The sequence below is a fragment of the Gorilla gorilla genome, chromosome 17 (assembly GCF_029281585.2).
Source record: "Gorilla gorilla gorilla isolate KB3781 chromosome 17, NHGRI_mGorGor1-v2.1_pri, whole genome shotgun sequence".
Lineage (NCBI taxonomy): Eukaryota > Metazoa > Chordata > Mammalia > Primates > Hominidae > Gorilla > Gorilla gorilla.
Window position 1 is genome coordinate 85,427,451 of NC_073241.2, and position 25,785 is coordinate 85,453,235.

Sequence of the window (25,785 nt, forward strand, 5' to 3'; positions counted from 1 at the left end):
TGGGTAGAGGCCAGGCTTGCTGCTAAACATCCTACAATGCACACGACAGAATTATCCACATCCACTTAACTGGCATCAAATGGCAGTTGGGCTGGGGCCACATGCACGTACCCTACACTAATCCAGCATTGATTTGTACTAGAGAAACAGAGCAAAACATATGTCAGCTGTGGTTCGTTGGTAAAGTCCCCAAAGAGTTGGGGCTTGAAGCTGGGAAGACCAAAACTGTCCATGCTTGCGGGGCCAGAAAGTCCGCTTGTTTGACCACCAGAATTCCCAGCTGCTGCCGGACTCATGGCACTCTGCCTTCGGCTGAGCCTCCTCCTCCTGTTTTGTACTGCTGGGTACATATCAAGGCTTTATTAACATTTAATTAAGCATTTATTATGTGCCAGGCCTGTGTAACCACTTTACAGGTTTTAAATCATTTAGTACTTCTAACAATTTTTAAAGCAGATTCTATTACTATCCCCATTTTAAAGATGAGACAACTGTGGCCCAGGAGACTAAGCAGGTTTTTCTTGTATCATACAACTGGTAGATGCAGAGGTGTCTAAATGCAGGTAGTTTAACCTCAACAACTATGCTATACCGCTTCTCTGTCATATGACTTTTTACCTCTACTAGCAGTAGTGATCCAATTTCTTTCAGATACCTTTCATAATAAAGTGTGCACCCACAGAAACTCATACTCAGAAGTATGCAGACAAGCAGCACATGCACCCGGAAAATCCTGAGAGTAGATGTGTGCACCCTCCTGTCTTCTGGCTCCAGGAATCTCCCTTGTAATCTCAAGGAAAACTGTTGGCTGGAGGGAAGGCTCTTCTCTCTTCATACCTGAGCTAAATTCTTGATAGGAAGAACTGGACTATTATATTTGAAATCATAGAGCTTGAAATATAGTTGATAGAGCAAATTTCAGATTGTTAAAATAAATTACATACTACTCTACAGTGGAGTTATTTTTAAGCAGTTATATGTGGAATGTGTCCACATCACATTGTTCATTAAAAACCAAAACCATTGTACACCAGTGCACATAATATAATCTTGTTTTTATTATGGTAAAATTATGCTATTATATGTATAAAAATAAGTCAAGAAGAATCCATGCCAATCTGTCAACAGCAATGGTAGAATTGCAACCTTAGGAGGTCAATTAAAAGAAATTAAAGAACATAAAAAGCAAAAAACTTCTTTCCCGAGTCCCAGAGGAAAGTTGACTGAGATACCATAATCTAAGGGTAGAGATCATTTCCTTGGAGAGCATGCTCAAAGCCAGTCCAGGGCAGAACTGGGGAGTGCAGAAAAATGTGTCTCCATGGAGCTCAGCTTTCACTTCACTGCCTGTTTCGTTACTGACAATACTTCCTCCACCCAGCACCAAACCCTTCCCATCACACTGCAGCAATAAGAAAGAGGGTATAGCAATTCCATCCTCTCTTACGTCTATCTCAAAGAAACTAGTATCATTATTTTTTACCTTGTGGTATATTTGAATTAATGAAGGTTCCTTTTCCAAGAATGTTTTCAGGTTTAAACTCTATCTCTCATTGTAGCATGAAGGAATTGCAAAGATAGCAAGTAGATAAAAGAGGTACTTCACAGGAGCATCCAGCCTCCTATAGGTAACGATTTTCCTATATTATCCTTTTTATTCAATTAAAATCACACACATTTATTTTCTTTATATAGCTAACACCAAACAGTATTCAGGATACCAAAGGGAATATAGAGATATGAAATTCTAGGTTCTGCCATTAAGCAGTTTTTTGTTTGTTTGTTTGTTTTTGAGATGGAGTCTCACTCTGTCACCCAGGCTGGAATGCAGTGGTGCAATCTCAGCTCACTGCAACCTCTACCTCCCAGGTTCCAGTGAATCTCCTGCCTCAGACTCCCAAGTAGCTGGGATTACAGGCACATGTCACAACGCCCTGCTAATTTTTGTATTTTTAGTAGAGATGGGGTTTCACCATGTTGGCCAGGCTGGTCTCGAACTCCTGACCTCAGGTGATCTGCCTGCCTTGACCTCCCAAAGTGCTGGGATTACAAGCATGAGCCACTGTGCCTGGCCTCATTAAGCAGTTTTTAAAAGTTAGTTGGAGAATAAGCAGATGCGTAAATGAGCTACTCTAGGTGCTATAGTCAAGGGGAGGAGGAGAAGGAGAGAGGTCAGAGGAAGGAGGGTTTATACCTCCTTCAGAGAGTCAATGTTGGCTTCATGATGAAAGAGGTATTGGAGGTGGACTTTGATGGAGGGTAGAATTTTAACAGGTGGGGAGTAGCAGGTGAGGCCAACTTAAACAGTGGCAGCAAGCAGGAAGCCTCTGAAGCAGGACATCATGGGGCATATTCTAGAAAAACCCAGAGAGCAGGACGGCTGTGGCACATGGTATTGTACAAGAAGAGTAGGAGATCAGTTTGAGAAGGGTCAGTAGCATGGTTGTTTACCAGGGTGTCTGAGAAATGCCTGCCTAAAACTGAGTACACATATATAATATTTGCTTCAAGCAACAGAGGAGGGAATATTGCCTGAATAACCTGCCTCTATAACAGACATTTATTTTAAGCCATAACTAACTGATAGGAAGGAAGGAAGGAAGGAAGGAAGGAAGGAAAATATGAGGAAGGAAACAAAGAAGGAAGGAGGAGGGGAGGAGGGAAGGGGGAGAGAAAGGAAGTAATGGAAACTGTAGATACTGAAATGAAGAAGGAATTAAAAACTAGAGTATTTGAGGGGAGTAACTGGTGGAGGTATTGAATTTAGTAACCTTAAAGTTTGAAACCCTCAAGAAATTAACATAAAATTCAGACACAGCCTGGTAAAACTGCTTGGGCACCAAGAAGAAGTAAATTCAAAAACTCTCCAAAAGGACACACCATCTAACCAGGTACAGAAAAATCCCTGCTGAAGAAGAGCTTACAACTCAAAATTGTAAAAATGAGCAAACAATCCTATATGAGGGTGAGTAAAAAGACACAGGAAACAGTAGGATTAGAACCCCAAGAACATCAGATAACAAGTATTTGATAGACAGTATAAAATAAGTATGTTTAAATGATTAAAGACCAAAAAAGAAAGGAAAAGAAAACTATACAAAAAAGATACTATGGAAGAAAAAAGAAAATGTTGATAAAGAACCAAATGGAAGTTCTAGAATTAAAAAATTTTAATCCTTGACATTAAAAATCAAATAAATTAAACAACGGGATTAGATACTGCTAAAGAGAAAATTAATGAACTAGAAGGTAGAACAGAATCTATTTTCTGGACTACCACAACAGAGAGATAAAGAAGTGGAAAATATGATAGAGAGGTTATGAGACTTGGAGGAAAGCATACATCTATGATGGGTCCTAGAAGGGGACAATAGGGTTATTGGAAGAATAGTAATATTTGAAGAAATAATGGCTGTGAATTCTCTTGTGTAAATGGGAAAGACAAATCATCAAATTCAAATGCACATAGATGATATGTCCTAGATGCCTCTCTTCCGACTCTAGCATGAACCAGAATGAAAGATGAGGGTTTATTCTGCAAGTTTGACCACAGTATAAGAAAATGATTCAAATAGGAAGTGATGGTATCTGCAGATGAACTGGCCTCTGCCCTTGAGGATTTCCACTTTGTCAGCTTTGATCCAGCCTCTTCCCTTCTCCACTCCCTGTGCTTGAGCTTTGGTGTTTTGTTTGTTTGTTTGTTTTTCCACCATACCTGGCTTTTGGAGATACGTGGATTCAAGCCTTCTTTTCATTATGATTAAATACTCATGTCTTTAATTTCAACTGAGACTATATAAGAATTGACAAATGGAAAAAAAATTTTAAACACACCAATACTCCCCATATTACCAAATCACACAATGCCAAAACAATTTTTTTAATTCAAATTTAGGTGAAGGACAGTTTCAATGGACTTGTCTGGCGCAGCTTTTGAGTACTCCATCTTCAAATTATTTTATTCTTTCCTCCACTTCTAAAGCATGTTCTAAATATCCATGTATGACAAATTGTGGAAACAATCCTGGTTTGAAGGTCACAAAAGTTCAGGGCTTAGCTCTGTCACTGTTCTGACCTTGGGAAATCTCCTGACCTAATAACAAGTGTGTTATGGTTTAATTATGCCACCCAAAAAGCATGTGTTGAAACTTAATCCCCAATGCAACCAGTGTTGAAAGGTTGGACCTTTAAGAGGTGACTAGGTCATGAGGGGTCTTCCCTCATGAATGGATCAATGCTGTTATCGATAGAGTGTTTTTGTGATAAAAGGGTGAGTTTGACCCCCTTTCCTTTTCTTGCTCTCTTGCTCTCTCACACTCACTTGCCCTTTTATTTTCCTCCATGAGATGATGCAGCATGAAAGCCCTTGCCAGATGCTGGTGCCATGCTCTTGAACTTCCCAGACTCCAGATCTGTGAGCCAAATAAACATCCATTAATTATAAATTACCCAGGCCATGGTATTCTGCTACAGATGCACTAAGCAGACTAAAATGAATGGCAACCTGCTCTGAATGCATGCTGTGAATCAGGCACCATGCCAGATGCCTCATATGCATGTTCTCACTTAATCCTTACAAGAGCACCATGAGGTAGGTTCTCTTAGTAACTCCATTTATAGCTGAAGCCATTGAGGTCACCTGCCTATAGCCAAGTGATTAGAAAAAGGAGAGGCCCTCTGACTGCAGAGCCCAGGTCCTTTAACTGCAAACTCTTTTGGAAATCTCAACCACTTTGACCTCCAGCCTCATTGGCCACTGGTCTTTTGTTTTCTCCTATCTCAAATGAGGCCACCATTACATTAACATTCTATAATGAGTTTGTGTGTGTGTGCCTGTGAGTGTGTGTGAAATTTAAGTTCCAGTGAAGACAATAAGGAATTTGCATCTGCTTCTAGGGAAAATAAACAAAGATACTATTCTACCATACTTGGAGATAATGGCTGATCATTTATACATAAACATGGTTTTCAAAATTAAAAAATAAAAGCTGTTATTGTGCAGATTTTATTATTTCTACAAATTACCAAAATATTAGTATCTATTAAAAAAGTCAGTCAGCTTAGTAAATAAGCCTTACCAATCCAATCAGTTTGAAATTCTACATTAGAAAATTAAGATGTTAGCCCACAAAGAGCTGCCAACTCAGGGATATTGGGCCTCCCTGCAAAGAAAGAATGTTAAAAACATGTACATAGCAGTTTGCAATCTGAATCTTCTACATAGCAAGGTTTTTAAATCACTTGCCAACTCCCCCCAAAACACCCCATAGCCTTCTCATTTACTTCTTTTTGTTTACTTCTTTCTCTTTCTTATTCTTGATGCCTGCCTAAACCCTACTTGTTTGATTTTTGGGATGTAAGATATAGTTCTTATTCTCCTTCTCCTAAGTCTCTCCCTCAGTTGACCAACCCAGTCTGTGGGATATGTAACCTTCCTCTTCCAAAGTCTTTGGAGTCTATGCAGTGGTTTCCTTTCACTGAGCACTCATTCTTCACTGCCTGTTTTGTTAATTGAGAGTCATATGAATGTAGGAATCAACTCTTTGTATTTGCCACTGTTTTAAACTTATTTTCTTGCATATAGCATCAATCATCTATGAATATGAGTGATATCTACATGTGCATAAATATAGGGCAAATATAGTTGCATGCTTCATATAATTATGTGTACATTTTCTTAGTATTTGTTTGGGTTCAAGAAACAGAAATCTACTCTACTTAATTTAAGACCAGAGGGATTTGTTATAACGATACAGGTTTATCACATAGAACCTCAGTGCAGGAAGTACAGCCAGTCCTCTGAAGACTGAACTGGGGCTGGGAAAATCATCAGGAGCTAACCAGCTACGTTCTCAGTCTCTTTTTTCTCTCTGGGGCCACATGATCTACCATCTGCTCCATTCTCTTGCTTTTCTCAGCAGACAGTCTCTCTCTGCACCAAGTTTTCATGGGCCAGGGAGCACCATGACCTCTAGTCTCTTGTCTCATAGTTCATATTCTTAAGAGAAAGAATCTGAATGGCCCAGGTCATGGGTCAGGTTTGCAGCCCTGGTCCCCCATCAGCTGTGGCCAAAGAGGAGTAAAATCTCATGACAAGACAAGGCAGGAGAGGCCCAGACCTTCAGCAGTGGCAAGGAGTTGGTAGGGGTGCTGTTCGAAAGACAGGAATATGTATACATATTGCTTTCTTTTAAAAACAATGTTGATCATATACAGTGTGTGTGTGTGTGTGTGTGTGTGTGTGTGTAAAATGAACAAGTGAGCTAGTTAATACTTAAAAATTTTGCCTGTAAGTTTTATGCTAAAGAAAAATGAGAAACGAGTTTTTTTTTCTAATGGGAAAATAAAAGAGATTAAGTTGTTAGAGGCTTGTAAGGACAGAGAGATGAAAATAGGATATAAAATTCAATAGAAAAGCACTCTTTTTGAAAATGTTATTTAAGAAAGAAAATTCTGACATCTACATGCAGGGTAGGAAGGCTCTGGAAACAACAGTGGGCAGGCAGCCCATTTGGAGTTTAAATTTTATAATCTTCTGTTCATAATATAGAACCAGACCACAAAGGTTTAAAGAGTGTGGGCTAAGTGTCCCTCACTCAGCAGACAGCAACTCGTTGTAGATATTTAAAGATTAAAAGCAGAGGCAGTTAGTCAACTGTGTAATATTTACTGATTTGAGCAGCTCTACCATACAGACATCTTACACATAAATTTAACTCTTATTATTGTGTTGCCCTTTTCCAAGAAAGGGTAAAGTGGATTTGTAGGAGCACTTAACACATGTAAATTCCCCACTCTTTAAACCAAAGCGCCTTGTATTAAAGAGCTACATAAATTTTACAAGTATTCTGTCCTTTTGAGATCATAGATCTATTCTTTCCTGTACCACAATTAAAGCGATGCCTCTTTGTAAGCCAGTTCCACGAAACTTGTTGGAAGATATCTCACAAAATACACCGCTTTTGCTAAGTGCATAATTGCACCGAGGATATAAGGATGTGCAGAGGTTCCAGGCTGAGGCATTCTCAAGGCTCTGTCAGCAAAGAGCTCACTGTTTCATTGGCCACTGCAGCCTTCTTTGAACTTTATTTACTCATTTAATGTGCTCCTCCACTTTTCTTAAGACTAGCTTTAAAAAATGATTTAAAGCATGACTTCCTTCACACAGCTAATAGTCCATGAAACAGCTTAGTACTTATAAAAGAATGCTCAAATTGATAGCAAAAGAATCTGAAATGCTATATTTTTCCACTGATAAGATACAACCTAGCCAGAGATCATGTGATTTTTATCTATCTCATCAACAGTATGTTTTCCCAAACTTTGTTCCAAAGGAAGCAAAAGTTGTATTTTAAATTGAAAGTGGTCAGTGCGAAATGATTTGATGGATCAGCTGGAATGATTAAAAATGTATTTTGTGAAAGAGATTAATAACAATTATTTTGACCAAATTCTTGGAAAATCATATAGTGACTGCATACATTTCTACCAGAAAAATAGCAAGTAAGAGATTTAACAGTTTTATCTAATCAGGCTTAGATAGTATTTATGAGAAAAGTTGGTTTCGGTTTGGCAAAGTCAGGTTTGAAATTCAACTGTTTCTAGACTCAGTGATTTCAACTTGTGCTATGTGATATCTCCCAAGAGACTAGATATAAAATCATGAGCTTTGAAATATGTTTCCTAAATAATATTCCATAACAGAATTTTTGTTGAGTACACAGTGTTTCATCATATGGTTCTTTGTCTTAATTTATTATTATTATTTATTTAGCTCATCCCTGATTGTTAGACATTTTTATATTTGCTAATCTTTCCCTTATTATAAATAATTCTGTAGTGGACATCCTTGTAGATAAGTGATGTCCTTTAAACTTGTGCCTCTGGCTCCACTCTCCCTTGGCTCCAGTCAATCTATTCCACGCCCCTGACTTATTAATCATGAAGATCATTCTTCTGGAAACAACATTTTGTTGAAAACAGGATGGTCAGATATTCTGGCTGTGCCCAGAGCCTCCACAATGTAGTTTTAACCTCCTGTTTCTTCATGATTGCCTGGTGATTTCCCAAGGTTCTGCTCCTTGAAGTTTGGCTACAACTACCAGCTAATTTTTACACTACAATCCAAACCACTTTTTCTCAGAGGGAGAGGGATTGGTTGGGAGAAGGGAGTCCACCAGAGTCCTTCCTGGAGATCTTTGGAAGAGAAGACCATGAAAGAAAAACTGTTCTCTCTCCAGAGAGATAACAGTGAGGATGTAATATGTAAACTTTGACAACTTAAGCAGCCATGTTTTCTGCCAGGTGAACACTGGAAGAGGAGAAAGTTTGCCTGCAGAGGGAGAAGAACGAGCACAGGTAGAGAGGAGTGTGTGTGTGTGTAGGGGGAGATACAGAGACAGAGACATTCTGATAAACATTCTAACAGAGATGAAAAGAAAGAGAAAGATGAATTGAAGTGGCCCTTCCCTGGATGAACACAAGGAGAGAGGAGCAGCAGGGATGTGGGAGGGGAAATTCAACTCCTGGGAAGTAGTTGAATGAGAAAATTAGATCTGCTCACCTCTTTACTGCTGCCCTGCACACCAAGATCAGAGTTGGACTGAGGAGTGGACCACTCAAACGGGTACACGGTACACTAATGCACAAATGCATTTAAGTGCTCTTAGGAATATCTTACTGACACTAGAAAATCCCCAGGGGTATTCCAATGACACCAGAAATGTCGCAAGATGGAGCAAACTGCATTTCTAATACTCCTCTCAGGGAGACTCTGACATGCGGAGGGAAGGGATTCTTTGGTGAGCTGCTTGGAAGGCAGATGCGTTCCCCTATGAGACATGCTTGAGGTCAACAGATGGTCTTTAAATAACCTTCAAACGAGACTGGGTCATCTTAAAATCAGGGTTCTCATGGAGCTTGGGGCTAAAGCTGAATTTATTTGGGAAGGAAGATCTTTGAGTGCTGCCACCCACTGCCTTTTCTCTGCCCTTCCCTTCATATAACATCCTACTCTTGTTCTTTTCTGAACATATTTAGAGACCATCAATTTGAAGCCATGCAGAATTAAAAGCCTGCCTAGAGCCCCCCTCTTTTATCCTCTGGAGGACACCCACATGTCTGGCCTTGAGTGATTGTTTCCTCTTCTGTATTTTTTCTTAGGCTCTTCTCTTATCTCTGCATGATGCTTTTTTCAAGGACTAGTTTACATTCTATATATGTTAGCCCAGTGGTTCCATCTAAGCCACCACGGACGCCAACCTTGAACCCTCTGCAGAAGAGCTAATGAGAACTAGAGAGGCAACAAATCTGTACTCTAGATGTGATTCCTGCAAAGGCTAGTTGGCACAAGGGCATCCATGCTATTAGCTGGCAGTGAAAAGCAGGTGTATCTCCTGTGGAGTAAGATGTCACATGAACAGACAACATCTATGGCCACAGGACACTTTACTTCCTCTGGAAGACCCAGACCAGAAAGTGCGCACAAGACGTCTACGTTGTCACAATTAGGTGCCATTCTTATTATTTAAATCAACTTCTAAATGGCCACTTGAGTTTTGACAAAAATCTGTTCTAGAATTTAGCAAATGCAGAGAATGAAAAGAAATTCTGTCGCAGAGCCCAGTCTCTAAAGGCAGCAGGTGGGAGCCAGTTGAATGGTAGACATCCCCTAATTCTGGGCTGTGCCCATGCTGCCAACTCCTCAATATTATCATGAAGAGGGCGAAAAGAAGAAAATACATTTGGCAGTTTAAATCAGATAATTATTTTTTAAAAAGGTATGCTGAATATAACTCCCAGGTTTGATCCATCTGTTTAAACTTAAGTAAAAGAGCGTCACTCCTCAACTGACCGTGCTACGTGATGAATATGCTTTTGAAATGAATGCTTTCAGATGGTTTCCTTTTATGAAACGTGCACAAAGATGTGTACTGTGGTGGTGGAGTTGGCCTTGTAAGACATCTGGCTACAACATGTGCCTCATTAAGTTACACCTGTAAGTGTGGGGTCATTTTTTATGCCAGTAATATTAATAATAAAGGGTTCATTGAATAGGATTATTAATGGTGCCAGGTGGAGGATGTCGTATTACTTACAGCCTGGTAGGGGATTGGCTAACGTCTCCTCCCACCAACGTTTCTGGTTTCATGTTTATAGACAGAGCCCTCCAGATGATGGCTGGCAATGTAGCCATTGAGAAAATGAATTCTCCGTTTCCCATCAGCAAGAGCATGTACAACAGTTGGTAGAGAATTTGAATGAATCTATTTTCTAATTTTGAATGTATAATCTTGTGGAAGAGCAAGTAAGATATTTACCAATTAATTCAAGAAATTAAAAAGTCACTTTCAAAGTTTCACTTTCCCCTAACTTAAATGGAAACTTTTCAGCCCTAGCCATCTCCTATCATTTCTTATTTCAAGAGACATTCATCTCTGCATTTTCCCTTTGTGGTCACAAACTGCAAATCAAAAGGAAAAAAACTGAGAAGAAATCTAAAACCTTTCCTTCCTTCTGTGGAATGTTTGCCTTTGCTGTTTTACAATGCAAGACTTGTAACAGAAGGAAATGGAGGCTCAAGGTAGGGCACTTTTTAATGTGCATTATTACAGGTGTTAGCATGTCTGGTAAATTCAAAGTATTGTTTGATTTGGCAACCAGATCCCAAGACTTAGAATACCAACTCATGTTTTAGCTTCAGATTACATGCAACTAGAATAAATTTTTAAATTTAACAAGGCAGTTGTTGAATGTTAATTAAATTGCTTTGAGTAATAAAATCCAATTGATTGCTAAGAGTATGCTAAGGCATAATAGAAAAATTGTCTTTTACATATCTTTAGCCATTCATAAATACACACTCACATATCTATTTGTGCAGAAACAATAAACTAATGAAAACAGTTAAAAATCTATTTGTATCGCACTTTACAGTTTAGAACTGATCTTTTTTACATACATTATATTAACAGCTCTGTGAGGTAGGTGGTGGTGTTATCTTCATTTTGCAGAGAAGAAAACTGAAGTTCAGAGACTGATATTCTCAAGATACACACTTAGCAAGTGGCCTCTGCAAAACTGAAACCCTCCCTCATTGAATCTAAACTTTTATGTTGTTCCACTCCACCATCTGTTTCCCCTTTCCCAGCCAATTAACTCCCCTCAAGAAAAATCCTAAAATCCAGGAACGACTTCCACTGCCACCTCATTTTAGTATAAAGACATTTACATAATCTGGATGAATCTCATCGAGTTAATGATGAGTGGAGAAAGACAGCCACAAAGAATACATACGGTACAGTTTCATTTCTGGGAAGTTGAAGTCAGTCAAAACTAACCCAAGGTGACAGAAGTCAGAACAGTGGTTACCTCTAGGGAGAGGGTATTGACTAAGAGCACGAGGGTGCCTTCCGGGGTGTGAGAATATTCTGTATCTTGATATGAGTGGTGATGACTCACATGTATGCATGTAAAAGCTTAGCAGAACACGAGATTTGTAAAGTTTGTTGTAACTCTATCATATATCAATAAAAAATTAATTTTAAAAAGAGCTTATTGCATCAAATATGTACTAAATGTCCCTGAAATGTGTCCCCTTATATTTTTTATTTTGGGAAAAAGAATCATACCCTATTCTAGATTCCCTAGGCTTTCTCATGCCTCTACTATCTATTCTCATTGTGCCTAGCTATTTCTTCTATCATTAATCATAGTATTTTATAATTGTCTGAATACATGGCTGTCTGTTTCTCAATGGGCAGAGAGCACTTGTTCCTTGTGTCCATGTTCCCAGCATCTAGCACAGTATCCGGCATGAAATACTTACTCAATAAATGCTTCTCGAGAAGTGAAAAAATGGATGAATGGATGGGCCAAATGACTTTTCATTTTGTTGTTTTATAACTCAGACCTAGGATATGGGTTATATTAGGATGTACTGTAAGTCAGGAAATAAGACATCAGATGGGGCTTTCCAAAAAGTCTTGGGTCATTGCCTTTCAAAGCTGGCTATAGTGAAACCACCATCACCACACCACCAATCCAGAGATATAAGCTCTAATGAGACCATTTCCACTGCTGGGATCTGATTGCCTCCTTTCTAGACCTTTCTATTACATGGCTTCCCCTGCTTATGCCAAAGAGGAGCCCTCAACTCTATTCTTTTCTGTATTTATTCCTGCCTAGCTCCCAGCCCTTTGTCCAATTCTCTTCTAAATTTCTTTGTAGGGGAAAGTTTGTTCACACCCCACCCAAAACAAAGAGGAAACCAGACTCCTGCATCCAGCACTCCAGCTTCATTTTTATCAGTAGCTTTCATCAGCCTTTTTTATTTATCTGAGTTCCAAGTTTAGAATAAGCAAATGTCACCATTATCCTAATTTTGAATAGTAGCCTCTCCTGTTGAAGGTTTCCAATTTCTGCTCTGCTTTGTGTTTGCTTCTTAGGTTTGTGGTTTTCCTTCTATCGAGACTGGCCTTTAACATAACTGTGAAGAAAGCAGCTTGTCCTGGGTACCTCCTTTCTTTTCCTTTTCTCCAACTGTTTTATTCTGTGAGTTGCAGATTATGTCAAAAGCACGCCAAATGAGCCTGCCCAATTCCAGGAGAATACTTGGGTTAGGTGGTGCTCTAGTAAGAGAATAGCTGGACTGTGCATTTTATCTTCTTGGCTCAAGCCTACTCAGTTGACTTGTTTACCATTGTCATCTCTACAACCTGCTCTTCACTTGGAGTGAAAATTCTCTAGATTATGTTTCTCTTGAGGGTCTGGTATGAAGCCTCTGTTGCTGTTTTGGAGCAAATAAACAGCCATCAACAAGTACTAGCATTCACCTGTCTGGTAAATGCTTCTGAAGATGGTGATTCTCCAAGGCCATGCCTCCTAAAACACTGTGCTTTTGTTCTGCTCTGATAGTCTCCATGAAGTTGCTCAGGTTGTGTATATATTCAGCACTTTATGGGGTTTGTACTCTTTGTGCTCTGGGCAGAAATACCAGGCAGTCAAATGCAGAAATCATAAAAATGCCCTGGAGGGTCATAGAAGTGATGGGATTTGGGGACTGAGGATAAACCTATCTGCTCTTCTTTTTCCATTTATACTCTTTAATGACTTATCTGGGCACTACAATGGGGGTAAAGAAGGACAGAAAAAAGCAAGTAGGAGGTAAATTAGCACAGAAAAGAGAAGGAAGATATACTTCAAATATAAATGTCACAATTTTGTGTGGTGCTCTTTCCAGAGTCCGGTTAGCCCAGAGAGCATGTTGGGTTTGCTCCCTCCACTCCATTTAAGCAAAACCCTCAATATTTGTCCCACACATCTGAGCTAGGGCATCCTGTGAAGACTGAAGACTATAGTGTCAAATAATCAAGTGCAGGATTGAGAGTCAGAGGGGATTGTATTCAAGTTCTGACAACTTCTTCCTGAAAAGATTGAGTCTCCTCTCTAAGCCCCAACTTCCTCATCGTAAAATTAGAATAATAATATAAAAGTCACCACAAACCTGTTTTTAAGTGTCAGTTGAGATGTTATTTAAGAAAAAGTACTATAAATGGAAAAACATCTTCAAATATTAATTGTGATTATCCTGCCTCTTGCTGGCTGCTTACAGTAATTCGGAAAATTACTGAGAATTTTCCTTTCACTGGTCAGGCCTATGCGAGAATGATTCCAAGCTAGGAAATTATTCTGCCTAGTTAAATGTGGTTGAATGTGTAGGCTGGTGGGGTAGTCAGAGATGGGGGCTTGGGGGTTACAGACAGTGGTATTAAATGAGGTAGTCTAGTATTTTCTCTACTCTGGGGCTAAGGGGTTTCCTTGCCAGTCATTAGGCATAGATCCATTTTCTAGACACCGGGATATTTAGTCATTCTGTGATTCTTCAAAATTGATGGCGGCTAATTCTTAAAATAACACTTTAATGGGTTAACAGCCAATGAAGGAGAGCTATGTTGATTAAACCTCCCTTACAAACATGTTTGATGATTATGAGAGTAAGGCACTGGGTAGATTGCCTTTAGGGTATTGTTAAATCTAAAATGTGTGAAACGTTGTCTGAAAGAGGAACCCAGTGCATTCTCCCTGCTCTGTGCTCCTCCAGCCCTGACTTGAAATGAGACATGGCTTGATTGTTACGGTGGCTGCGCAGTCTTTCAGCACATCTTCTACCCTAAAGATGGAGGCGGCAGGAACCCCAGAATGTCAAACCAGGAAACCAAATCCAGCTTGAAGCCATTCTGTTATCAAAGGGATGCTTCCTTGCTCACAAGAATGCCTCCAGGCCAGCAACACAGATCTTAAGCAGAGGTGAAACCACATCCTCCCAACTTCTGCTCGTCCGGTGGGATCAGTGCACAGCTGAATAGGGTGAGTATGAGAGGATAAAGATCCACAAAGAAAAGAGAGTAGGGTCTGGTAGGTGCTCCAGGATAAGCACCAGAGGAGACTCCATGACTGGAGGGGGCCTGAAGAGCCTGCCTCAACTTGCTTCTTCCCTTTGAAAAGTACAGCAAAGAGGAAAAGGGAAGAGAAAGGTTAAAAAATCCATTTGTGGATGGATTTTTAAAAAATATTGGGGAGTGAGTCAAAGATGATCTTAGGAACAGAGATTACTTCCTTCTTTTAGCTACATTTTCTAAAAGTCAGGGGGCGGAAGAAAAGGGAAGGAACATTTATTATGTGCCAACTTGGTGCCAGACATTCTGCTTGCACTTTTAACTTTACCTCATTTAAACTTCCTAGGAATCATAGTAGGTTTTTTAATCCCCCTGTTTCCATATGAAGAAAGCAAGGTCCGTGGAGTTTCAGTTACCTAAAGTCACATGTGCTGCAGCCAGGTCCTACCAGATGTGCCTGCCTGCAAGGCACTCTACCATATTGCCCCTCCGTGCTTATGACTTCCCTGGTATTTCCAAAGGTCTAGAAATAGGGCTAGGAACATATGCTTTGGTATGTTGTTCCTTAGGATTTTCAGGGACTAAAAAAGGGCAAACCAAACATTCATAAATGCAAATTATTTATGTAGATAAACCAAATGCATTTTTGTGAAAATCAATTAAAATTCTACAAGGCAATACTTTTCTGAACAGTAGTGTGTAACTAACAACTGCTAAAAAAACTGATCGTATAAATTAAAACCTAGCCTTCAAATTGAAGCTGTTAGAAACAGCTTCAAGGTGTCCCCAGGATTTACAAATTGAGTGACCAGGTTTCAGAGACCTCTTCAGGTTCAAATAAGATTTACACCCAGACTTAACACATAACTTATGCCTGGAGATAGAATCTCATTTGGGGTGGGGGATGGGAAATGTGTGTGCACAAAAATTATATTTCATTCTGGGTTTACCCTAGAGGCAATTTTTGGAGTTAGACTACCTTAATATAGTTAGAAGAAATTTAACTCTACTCCTGTACAAGTCCCAGCTTTGCTGAATACCATCTTCAAGCGTAACCTCAGTTGTGGGAAACTAAATACGTAAGTGACCAATGGCTAGACCATATATAAAATTAGAACTTTGATCCACAATCTGGAGCAAGCTCTCCAGGAAACCAACTTTTTATCTACTATAAACAACCTAGAAAGCCAGCCTGCTAGAAGTCAGACTTGCAGGAAGCCAGACTGCTGTCTCTAGTGACAATCTAGGAAGCTATACAATAACTTCCGTAGCAATCAGCTCCAAGTGGCCAGAATTTGTTTAATAACTGGCAGCTTTCCTATTTTTTGTCCGTGTTTCCAACTTAGGACCAATAAGAGGAAGCCAAATATGCACCTCTAATTAATCACATAGCACACCCCACTTCTAGTTAGGCTGCTTCCAACTTTTCCATTTCAACAGGCTCTAATCAGGGCATACCTGAAGCTTTCCCTGTTTTCCACTCTAAAGCTTTCCCATTCCTGCCTGCCTTTGAGTCTCTGCCAAAATTCAGGTGCTTGTGGATGACCCCCTTGCTGTAGCACGCTCTCAATAAAGAGCCTTTGCTTTTCTCTTCGTGTTGCTTTTCTCTTTTTGTTACAACTTGCACAGTTGCATCATCCCATCTTCACGTGGAGCAGCTCCTTTGATATAGGAAAGACTGAAGACATACATTGCACATTGCAGATGAGGAAACTGAGGTCCAAGGAGGTCAGTGATTCTCTTTGAGTAGAACATGGTATAGTCAGGAGCCCACCCCAGAATCACAGGTGTCCTGACTCCTGCCCATTATTTCCCCACTACTCTCTGCTGCCTCCCAGCTGAGCTTTTAAGGAGGTGGGAGGAGGAGTCGATGAGAAATTGGAGTATGAATAGTGATTCTGCGGAAGATAACGCTGTGGTTCCATTCACCACATTTCTAAAATGGGGTGAAAAGACCTCTTTGTTGGGGAGAACAGAACCCAAAAAGTAATCCCCCCTCCCCTTCCCCTGGCAGAGAAAATGTAGAAGTGTCTCTTGGGGTTTATACGTCTTCTAGGCCTGCAAGCCAAAGCTGGTCCTCCACCCTGCAACCAGTTTTCAAGAGCAAAATATTTCTTTCCTGTTTGCTTGTTTGTTTATTTGCCTCTTAAAAAGACAAACAAGCAAACAGGAATGAAAAAGAAATCCTAAATTCCTGCTTTTAGGTTAGCCCTGAAATGCATTAATCTCTTTCACTTGATGTAGCTCACTTTCATTCTTCCATTTTAATATCTTAGGGAGAAAAAACCCAAATAACCAATAACAGTTTACAGCTTTGACGCAGAGCACTAAAGTTGTTTTTCTATGAATATAGATTATTACATTTTTTTGCAAAGCAAGTAAACAGATGCATAAAAATGCATTATTTCAGGAGCATAAGAAAACCTGCAATAAGTATAGTGCTTTTAATTTGTTTTTATGATTACTTGTAATTAATTAGCATCAAAAGTAAATTATCGACATTTGAAATTGTACTATGAGATGTGAGCAGGGTACTCCATGAATGATTGACTGGTTCATCTTTACATCAAGGCAGGGAAAAGAATGATCTTTTCTTTGAATTTTTTTTTAAACTATGCTTAAATGAAAGTGCCAAAAGCCAGTAGCAGCACAGAGGAAGAAATTTTAAAACAACTGATAAGGAAGGCCCAGTTTGTCAAATGAAAAATGATGTCAAGGGTTAAAAATGATACACATTACCAGCCTCATAACAGGATTAGGGTTGTCTAAGAATGAAAATTTCTCTTTTAGAAAATATGAATAAAAATGGAATAGCTCTGCTAATTGAAGGAAGTTCACATACTTTCTCCAAACCATCACTTTCAGCCATAAAAAGGAAGACATTTTACAGATGTTGGTGTTTTTTTTTTTTAACCAGCTCTGGTTGTTTGTCACCATCCCTTTTCCTTTTAAGATTAATGATGAAATTACTTGCTGTAGCTTTGGTCAACTTAAAACTAACCAATAGGTTCCAAGGAGTGATACACTTGACCTCTTTCTGCATCCTCTGACATTTGCTGCCCCAGCGCACTCTGCCCTGAGCTGGTTCTTCCTGAGAGAGTGCCAACAAGAAAGAAAAATGGATATTTAGTAAGCAGACTGTTTTTTTCATCTGAGAAGAATATGTGCAGGGATTTAGAGGACTCACCCACGTCTCTTTTATTAACAAGAACGTACTTGAACTGAGAATTCAATCTCTGCAATACAAATAGAATTCACCAACAGAAGGGAAGGGAGGGGAAAAAAATAAGATTAAAAACCCACAGTCTTCCTTCTTGCTTAGCAGCCCTCCTAAGAGTTGGGGACTTTCACAATGGGATTATGGAGCTTCGAACAAAATTAAATAAAATAAATAGATTCACTTCTAACAAGTTTCATTCCATGGCAGACCCTCAAAAGACACACATTTTTTAAATTATTATTTTGGGGAAGTTATCTGAAATGAAACTCTGGCTGTATTTTTCTAAATAATCCACTGGGAAGAATAAAAAGCGTTCCACGTTCATAGGGAGCTGGGGATAGATTTACACTTATGGTTACTTCAATATTGATAAGAGAATATAAAGTAAACTGCTTCCCAATGAAGACATAGTCAAAGACTCAGGGACATTCTTGATTATCTTGTCCTCTTCCTCTAGGGATTCTAGTCCAGGTAACTATTCTGTTACTGGTGACCTATGGGGGTTACTAAGGAACAACATCAGAGTTAACAATCCCCAAAGGCAAAGTGTTAAATCAAACCAAGGATATCTGCATTGCAGTTACTGTACTAGAAAAATTCTCTACTAAATCCCACTAAAATAACAAATATTAGTCAAAGTTCAAGCTATATCAACAGCATTCTTGCTTAATTGTTGAAATTAATAGTTTATCACAAGCATTGAATTGCTCTAGTCTCTCTCATCCACCACTGCTGGAAGTGGGAATTGGAGAAAACTGAAGAATCCATAAAATTCCTAGCCAGATGATTTTTATGCTGAGATTTTCCATTCTGTGTTACCAACAGTGAACACACATTCCCTTTCCCCCAAGATTGCTACCTGCCAAATCTGTCTTTGGGAGGTCACAGCACCCTTTCTCAAATACAGCGTTCAGGGGCACATACTGAGAAGATACTGGTTATTATTTTCAGTGATTGGAGGAAAGTGGAAAGGTTATTCAAGGAAAAAACAAGGAGAAAAAACAACGCCATGACTTGTTGAGGAAGTGTGTCCACGTGCCAGGCAGCATTCACTGAAGTCACCAAAAAGGGGGAAAGCCCCTGTTTTACTTCCTATCATTATTTCTATTTTGGAATGTGGGTTCCCGGTAAGAGCATATCTAGGCATTACATTATAAAGCTCTTCTCCTACAGATCCAGTGGGGCCATTTAGCTCATTGGTCACTGGATGCACATCTCTTTTTAGCTATTGGTCCTTGACTATTACTTCTTATACAAATATGTGTGTGGGAGTGGGAGGTGATGGTGGAGTGAATAACTCAAGTCTTGACCTCCTAGATCCACCTGAATATCAGACCCCAATCATGGGTCAAATTTCCTAGCTACAAGGCAGTGTCCAAGCATTCAGTCTACTTCAAGGCCTTTATGATACTTCAGTAGTAGGGTATGTTTGCATGAGGACTAAGACAGACCAAATTATCCTTGATTTATAGTGACTAAGATTAGAATAAGGTTCCAGAAAGCCTAGCAGGGACATCCCTGGAGAATATTATTAAAAAGGCAAACTGTATTTATCACTCCATACTCTTCTACTGGGCCCTCCCCTGCAAATGCTCTGTGCCCTAAGGAAGCCGCATCTGAGGTCCAGGATTCTGGCTTTTTCCTCTCTGAGCAATTCACTCAAGTCTGTAACTCTTGAAATATTCTTCCTCTGTAAAATGGCTCTATCCTTTTACTATACCCTCTGGATTCTGCACAAAAATTTCCTGGTTTACCTAAGATTTTAACTAGATCAACTTAATGCAATAATAGATCATTTTTGTATTGTTGTGTTGCCTGCATGGGTAGCTGATACGCACTCTAGCAGGAGCTGTCTAAATATATTTTAATTTAAAAAAGTGGTCCTCACAGGTGCTAATTCTAATTCAGAAAGGGAGTTATTTGGGGTAGATGAGCTCTTTTAGTGCCCCCTCAACTACACTGGGATAAGTCAGTGATTACATACTCTGAATCTACAAAGTCTTGCCCTACAGGTTGATGCTCTATTAATGTAAGATGCATGATTTCTCAGATAATTGCTTTTATCCACCACTTGATATTTGCCATAGAGGCATGGTCTCAAGAATTGCTTCGAGCAACTGTCTTGTTTAAAACCAACATTGCTTTAAATCTACATATTTTAAAAAGCATAAAAGCATACGAGTCATATTTTACCCATTTCCGATTTATGAAGTGCCTGGAGGCACTTTTTACCATAAAGATTTTTGCAATACAGATATACAAGCTTCCTTCTCCTACTTTAGAATAAATGACTGGTGGCTAAGACTTTCTTCCAAATACTTTTACATAAGCATTTTATAATCCTTTTAAATGTTCCTTTTTACAAAATTTCTTTCTAAGTTACACTTCTCCTTCTTAATCGTATATGAACCTCAATATGAACATTTGAATACTCTTTTCCTTGCTCTTCAATTTTCATACTTCAACTGGTAATTTCCTATACCTTTCTGCTTTCTCCTCTCTTTTCTCCTTTTCTTCCTTTGATGACTTCTGAAAGACACTGATGATAATCTTTCTCATTTCTCCAAACAGTGTTCTTTCCTTGGTGTTAAATTGTAGATAGTTGAGGTATCACAACTTGCTTGACATTGCATCCTTTGCTCTAAGGAATACTAGAGACAGAGAGAATGGTGATAGAGCTTAGGGCTCCATTGGGGAGAAAAATGAAGAACATTTTAGAAAGAGTGTGTGATCTGTTAAAATATGTAGCACTGAAACACATATTTTGAGGGTTAGGAAGATTAATGTCTTTCAATACTAGATACGCAAACTGTCAAAGAACACTTACGGTTCTTCCAGCCCTGATCCTTATGGTTTTGATTGATTGGGGTCATAGATGGCTTCCTTGACAAAATCCTAAAATCATGTCTATCAAACAAAACAACAATCTGGCAAGGGAATATCACAAGGTGTAAATGGATTCGAAGGGCTTCAGCTTCAAAATGCAACTTGATGTGATGGTAAAAGAACTTCCAAGAATTTTAAGTGTGGTTTCCTTGGAGTAGTATTAACCAGTTGCTAGAGGCAAGCTGACTGGGTCTGCTTTGCACCAGAAGTCATAAAATTTGTTCAGAGCTCAGCGTGCTATCTGCTGAAGGGTAAGAACCTTTTTCTTCCATTATCCTAAAGAGAAATCTCTGGCATTAAAATTCAGACAGTCATTTACTCATGGTACAATTTTTTTACTTATTCTGATTTAGATAAAGACCTTAATGATATACTTCCATGTTTTTACTGGTATGTTCTTAATTTTGTTTTCCTTTGTTCTAAAGACTAAACCTTCAGTTTCTTTTGTTTTAGTCATTTCAACATTAATGAATATCATCTGGATTAATGACACTATTTAATTGTCTAAGATAGGAATCCTGGAGTCATTCTTGCTTAAAACTAATTCATTAAATCTTATAACCTTTTTTTCCACCAGCTAAACTTCTTATTTGTTCTACATTAAGCAATACCTGAATAGGAGTAATCCATTGGATGCTGTATGTCATCTACAAATTCTGCCCATTGACACCTTTGAGCGTTCTGTCTTCTGGGGCTACAGTGTGATGACATCAAAATCCCTCTTCTGTTGATTTAGGCACATCCAATTCCATGCTCATCAATTGTAGAAGTCAATCCTCATTAGTCAGTTGATTATCAGCTCTTGCCCTTGCAAGGAAATTGGTGAGCCATCATCATCTAGGCTAGTCCTATCAAATGGTGTTGGGTAATTGGTAACCATAGAACCATTCAATTCTAAATTTCAAACATAGATAACTGCATTTTGCTTTCATTCTGAGGATTCAATGGAACATAATAGATACCATAGCAATCAAAAGCTGTCTTTTAGACAGGATCAAGAACTAAAGGCAAATATTCTAATTTGGTAATCATCCTTATGAACTTTAACAATATTTATTCACAAAAGATTTGTTTTTGGAGACTAATTTATTGTCATTTTGCATTTTAAGGTTTTTTGTGGTGGTGGTGGTATTATTTAGCAACTGGACAATTTAACTTTGGTAACTGTAAGAGCAAGCTGGTGAAAGTGATTTTAGTTAATGTCAGTAGGGCATTATAAATTAAGGGTTTATTACTCTTAGTCCTAACCTGATTCCTTTAAATGAGCAACTTGGATGGTTGATACGAACAAAGAGGAAAGAACACAGGTTTTGTGTCTGTGATATATGTAGATTCAAATTAAGATTCTGCCCCTAACTCCCTGAATTAGTCTCACCTATAAAAGTGAATATTCAAACCTGTATCTCAGAGTTAAACAGTCACAGGTGCATGATAGGAGATCAAGGATAGCTTTCATTATCATTATTGTGATTTCTCCTTCTGTATAATTTCACCAATAAGAAGCCTAGGACTTCATCAGCAGACTAATCTGTACTTGAAATCTCTTGAACCCAGGAGCCAAAAGACTCATACTGTCAAGGTGACATAGGGGTTTGCTGATTCATAATCATCATAAGACCTAAAAGGGATAGTTTAATTTTGATAGGCTATTTTTCTAGGGGTGGCTATTGGCTCACATTATTAGATAATCATAGTTCAATACTGTTCAATTGCTACCTATCAGAGTCATTCTTTCATATACATATGTTGTATTTCTTACTACGTGCCAGACACTGTTTTAGCCATTGAGAAACATTAAGAAGCAGTTTACTTTCATTTTAAATGAACACTTTTCTATAGAAGTTACTGTTTATTCTTGTTTGGTTTTTATCCCTTCTTTATTTACCATTTTCAGGAATAAAGATGTGAGGGTTACAAGTAAAAATATTCCATGAAATTTGCATTTTCTTCAAGTTTAACTGTTTTAAAAACTGTGATGGAAAAACTCGGAGTTCAGGAGGATTGAACCAGAGGCAAGAGCTCTCTGAACACATAATGACCTCCATGATTCAAACATACAAGTCTATCTGTCACCCAAGAGAAATGTTTAGACAGATTAGATACAAATGTGCCATGAATGAACCTTGTGTAGGCAAATGGTAAGACTGATTTTCCCTTTTTTCTTGATTGGTAAAGCCTAGAGAAGTTATCAATAGAACTTCCTCTCAAAGGAAGTAATACTTTTACACAGACATACATTGCAGCAAATCCTGAACCTTGCTACTGAGGCACACAACAGTTGCAGATTTGGACACCTCTCTTGTTCAATGTTTGGCTCTGAGTGAGCAACTTCTCTGATGTTATAGGCCCATAGTTTTAAAGAAAATTAGAAACATATAATAAGTCACAGGAAGAGGGAGAAAATTTAACCCAGTGTTCTCTAAGTCCTCCTCTAAGAACTATACCCTAATCTTGCATAAAGATTTACTTCTAATTAACTTGCCAGTTAAGAGACATTCTCCCTTTTTGGCAAAAATCTGACCAATCAGCTGGATATCCTGTCTAGACTTGACTCCAGCTTCTACCCTCAAAAAGGTCTGTCCAGATGCTCCTGACCTAACATGTGCCTGATGAACAAAAAGACTTTAGCACAATTGTAGTTCTGTTGACCATTGTCGGTAATGGAGCTAATCAAGAGAACCAAGGGACTCATTAAAACTTTCTGCTGTATATTCATAGGCTGATTCATTTAAGAGAACTTTTTGGAGGAGTAATAGGTAGATGAAAGGCTTTAGAAACATGCAGATGACTCAAGTCTCATAACCCTGGGAGTCAGACACGCACGCACAAATTCATAATGTGAAATAGCATGTCTAATGGAACAACATTCATTAGCTAAGTTCAAAGGAAAGACTCAGATTTCACTTGGAAGAATGAGGGAAGACTTTGTATTTGCTGCTTTTCATTGTGAGCTGAAGAGTTGCCCCAGGAACCTGAGACTTTGAGCCCTTACCCAGGGATGTGAAGTCTGCATGGTACACACAGGTACCTGGGCCTGGTAGAGGGGAAGGGGGGCACGTGGGGGTTTTCTGAGATTCATTCCATGCTCCACTCCATTAACCATGTGCCCTGGCAGGAAGGGCTGTCCACCTGAAGAAAAGGCCATGGAACCATGCAGCCCTAGGGTTTCTAAGTTGGCTCTCCCTTCTGGGCAACTTTTTAAAAATTAAGTTTTGGGGTACATGTGCAGGATGTGCAGGTTTTTTACATAAGTAAACATGTGCCATGGTGGTCTGCTACACCTATCAACCTGTCACTTAGGTATTAAGCCCAACATGCATCAGCTCTTTTCCCTAATGCTCTCCCACCCCTGCTCTCCCCCAATAGGCCCCAGTGTGTGTTGTTCCCCTCCTTGTGTCCATGTGTTCTCATTGTTCAGCTCCCACTTATAAGTGAGAACATGTGGTGTTTGGTTTTCTGTTCCTGCATTAGTTTGCTGAGGATAATGGCTTCTAGTTAAAGAAAATGTACATGTATACCATGGGATACTATGCAGCCATAAAAAGTAATGAGATCATGTCCTTTGCAGGGACATGGATGAAGCTGGGCAACTTTTTCTAATTCACACAAAGGTACACCGATGCCCTCCTGGAGTTGTAGTATCTGTTACAAAGAGGGATGATCTGAAAGGCTACTTTTGCTTTGGGGAGAAGCCAGATCGAAAGCCAACAGGCTGCTCACAGGAATTTTCCATCTAGAAGTCCCAGAGAAAGAATCCAGATACCAGGCCCCGAAACTGAAGCCAGATAGGAGCATACAGGTTTAAAGCTGTGGATAGAAGGTAGAAGGGGTGAATTATCTGAACTGATTGCTGAGCTGTGACTATAATGGGTGTAGGTGGCCTAGTTTGTGGGTGGGATGGGAGGTATCAGAGAGCCAGCTCAGTGGGGTCAGGTATAAAAGAGGGGCTAAATTTGGACTGTGTGATGGAGGAAGAAAATGAGGAGAGAGAATTTCACGCAGAGGGTTCACCTCTACAAAAACTCCATGGGATGGAAGGCTATGGCTTGATGAGTGCACACCAAGACTTCTGCAATAGCTGGGACATAGGGCACATGGATGAGGAGGGTCAGGAGCTCAGGAGTGAAGATGAAGAGGGAGAGGAAGGTCAGCTCCTGAAGACAATGCCCATCCTGGTGTTCAAATCTCTCAAATGATTATCAGGATTATTATTTTCTCTTAGAGTGAGATATTTGTTTCCTGTGTGCTTCCTTTTATTAAATAACTGAATCTGTGCAACAAACCAGTTTCCCTTTTTGCTTTGGTTGTTATGATGCTCTGGGCTCTGTGGTAGACAGACCACAATGTAGCTTGCCATGTTTCATTACTATTAGGTTGGTGCAAAAGTCATTGCGGTTTTTGCCATTACTTTCAATGGATCTTGTATTATTGCCCTTGACCTAATGCGATTCCAAGGCATCCATTGTCCTGTGTGTTAAATCACCACTAATCCCTTTTAAAAAGTTGTCAAAATATGAGTGATACATAGAAATAATATATAATAATATCTTCTAGTTGACAACCAAACAGCAAATGGTTCTTGAACGCCTCTGATAACTGACTCTATTACTTCGAGAAGTCAGAAGCACAAGATTTAGTTTCAACATTCAATTACCAGCTTGTGACCTACCTGAGAATATGCCATGTGCAGATAACATGTTAAGTAGTAGTACAAGGCATTATATGCAGGGTTAATATTTAATTTATTTCTACTGCTACAAGGTTACTTGCAATTAAAACATTTTAGTTCGTCTCCTTTGGGTGGTATATAACTTGTGCCTGAAGCCAGCTGAGTACCCAGCTTGCCACTCACATCCCTTCCAACTCTCCCTGAAACACCCACCTCCATTCCCTACAATCTAGCAACTGAGGGGTTAATGCAGGGCACAGCAGGAACCTCTATTCCCAGGACCAGGACCACCATTTGCTCTGGTGAGATGAAGCCTACTATGCTCAGACTTCTATTAAACATTTTGAACATCACTCTTGAGTAAATGTTAGGTGCTAAGTGATCTGTCTCCTTGTTATCATTGCAATAAATAATAAGGGCTACTATTAGCTAATCACTTTCTATGTTCCAGTTTAACATTTATAATTAGCCACTAAGATAATCTTTACTAATCTCATTTTACAATTGAAGCAACAGGCTCACGGAGTAGAAATCACTCCATCAAGAGAGGGCACCTAGTAAACAGAGAGTCCAAGTTCCCAACCCTGCTCAGAAGGACACACTCCATGTTTGGG

At 39.2% G+C, this 25,785-nt stretch overlaps 1 long non-coding RNA gene across 3 annotated transcripts in view; it reads right to left on the reverse strand.

Annotated features, from left to right (window-relative positions):
* Nucleotides 1-3,848: 3,848 nt before the first annotated feature.
* LOC109023960 (uncharacterized) overlaps nucleotides 3,849-25,785 on the reverse strand; it is a 32,565-nt gene continuing 10,628 nt past the window's right edge. The window contains exons 2-4 of one of the 3 annotated variants that reach the window (XR_008673522.2): nucleotides 21,114-21,309; nucleotides 20,099-20,267; nucleotides 3,849-4,412 (exon numbers count right to left, since the gene is read on the reverse strand). This is a non-coding gene — a long non-coding RNA (uncharacterized lncRNA). Of the gene's footprint in view, nucleotides 4,413-20,098; nucleotides 20,268-21,113; nucleotides 21,351-25,785 lie in introns of all 3 variants that reach the window. The other 2 variants (XR_002003426.4, XR_002003427.3) reach the window with 2 other exon arrangements.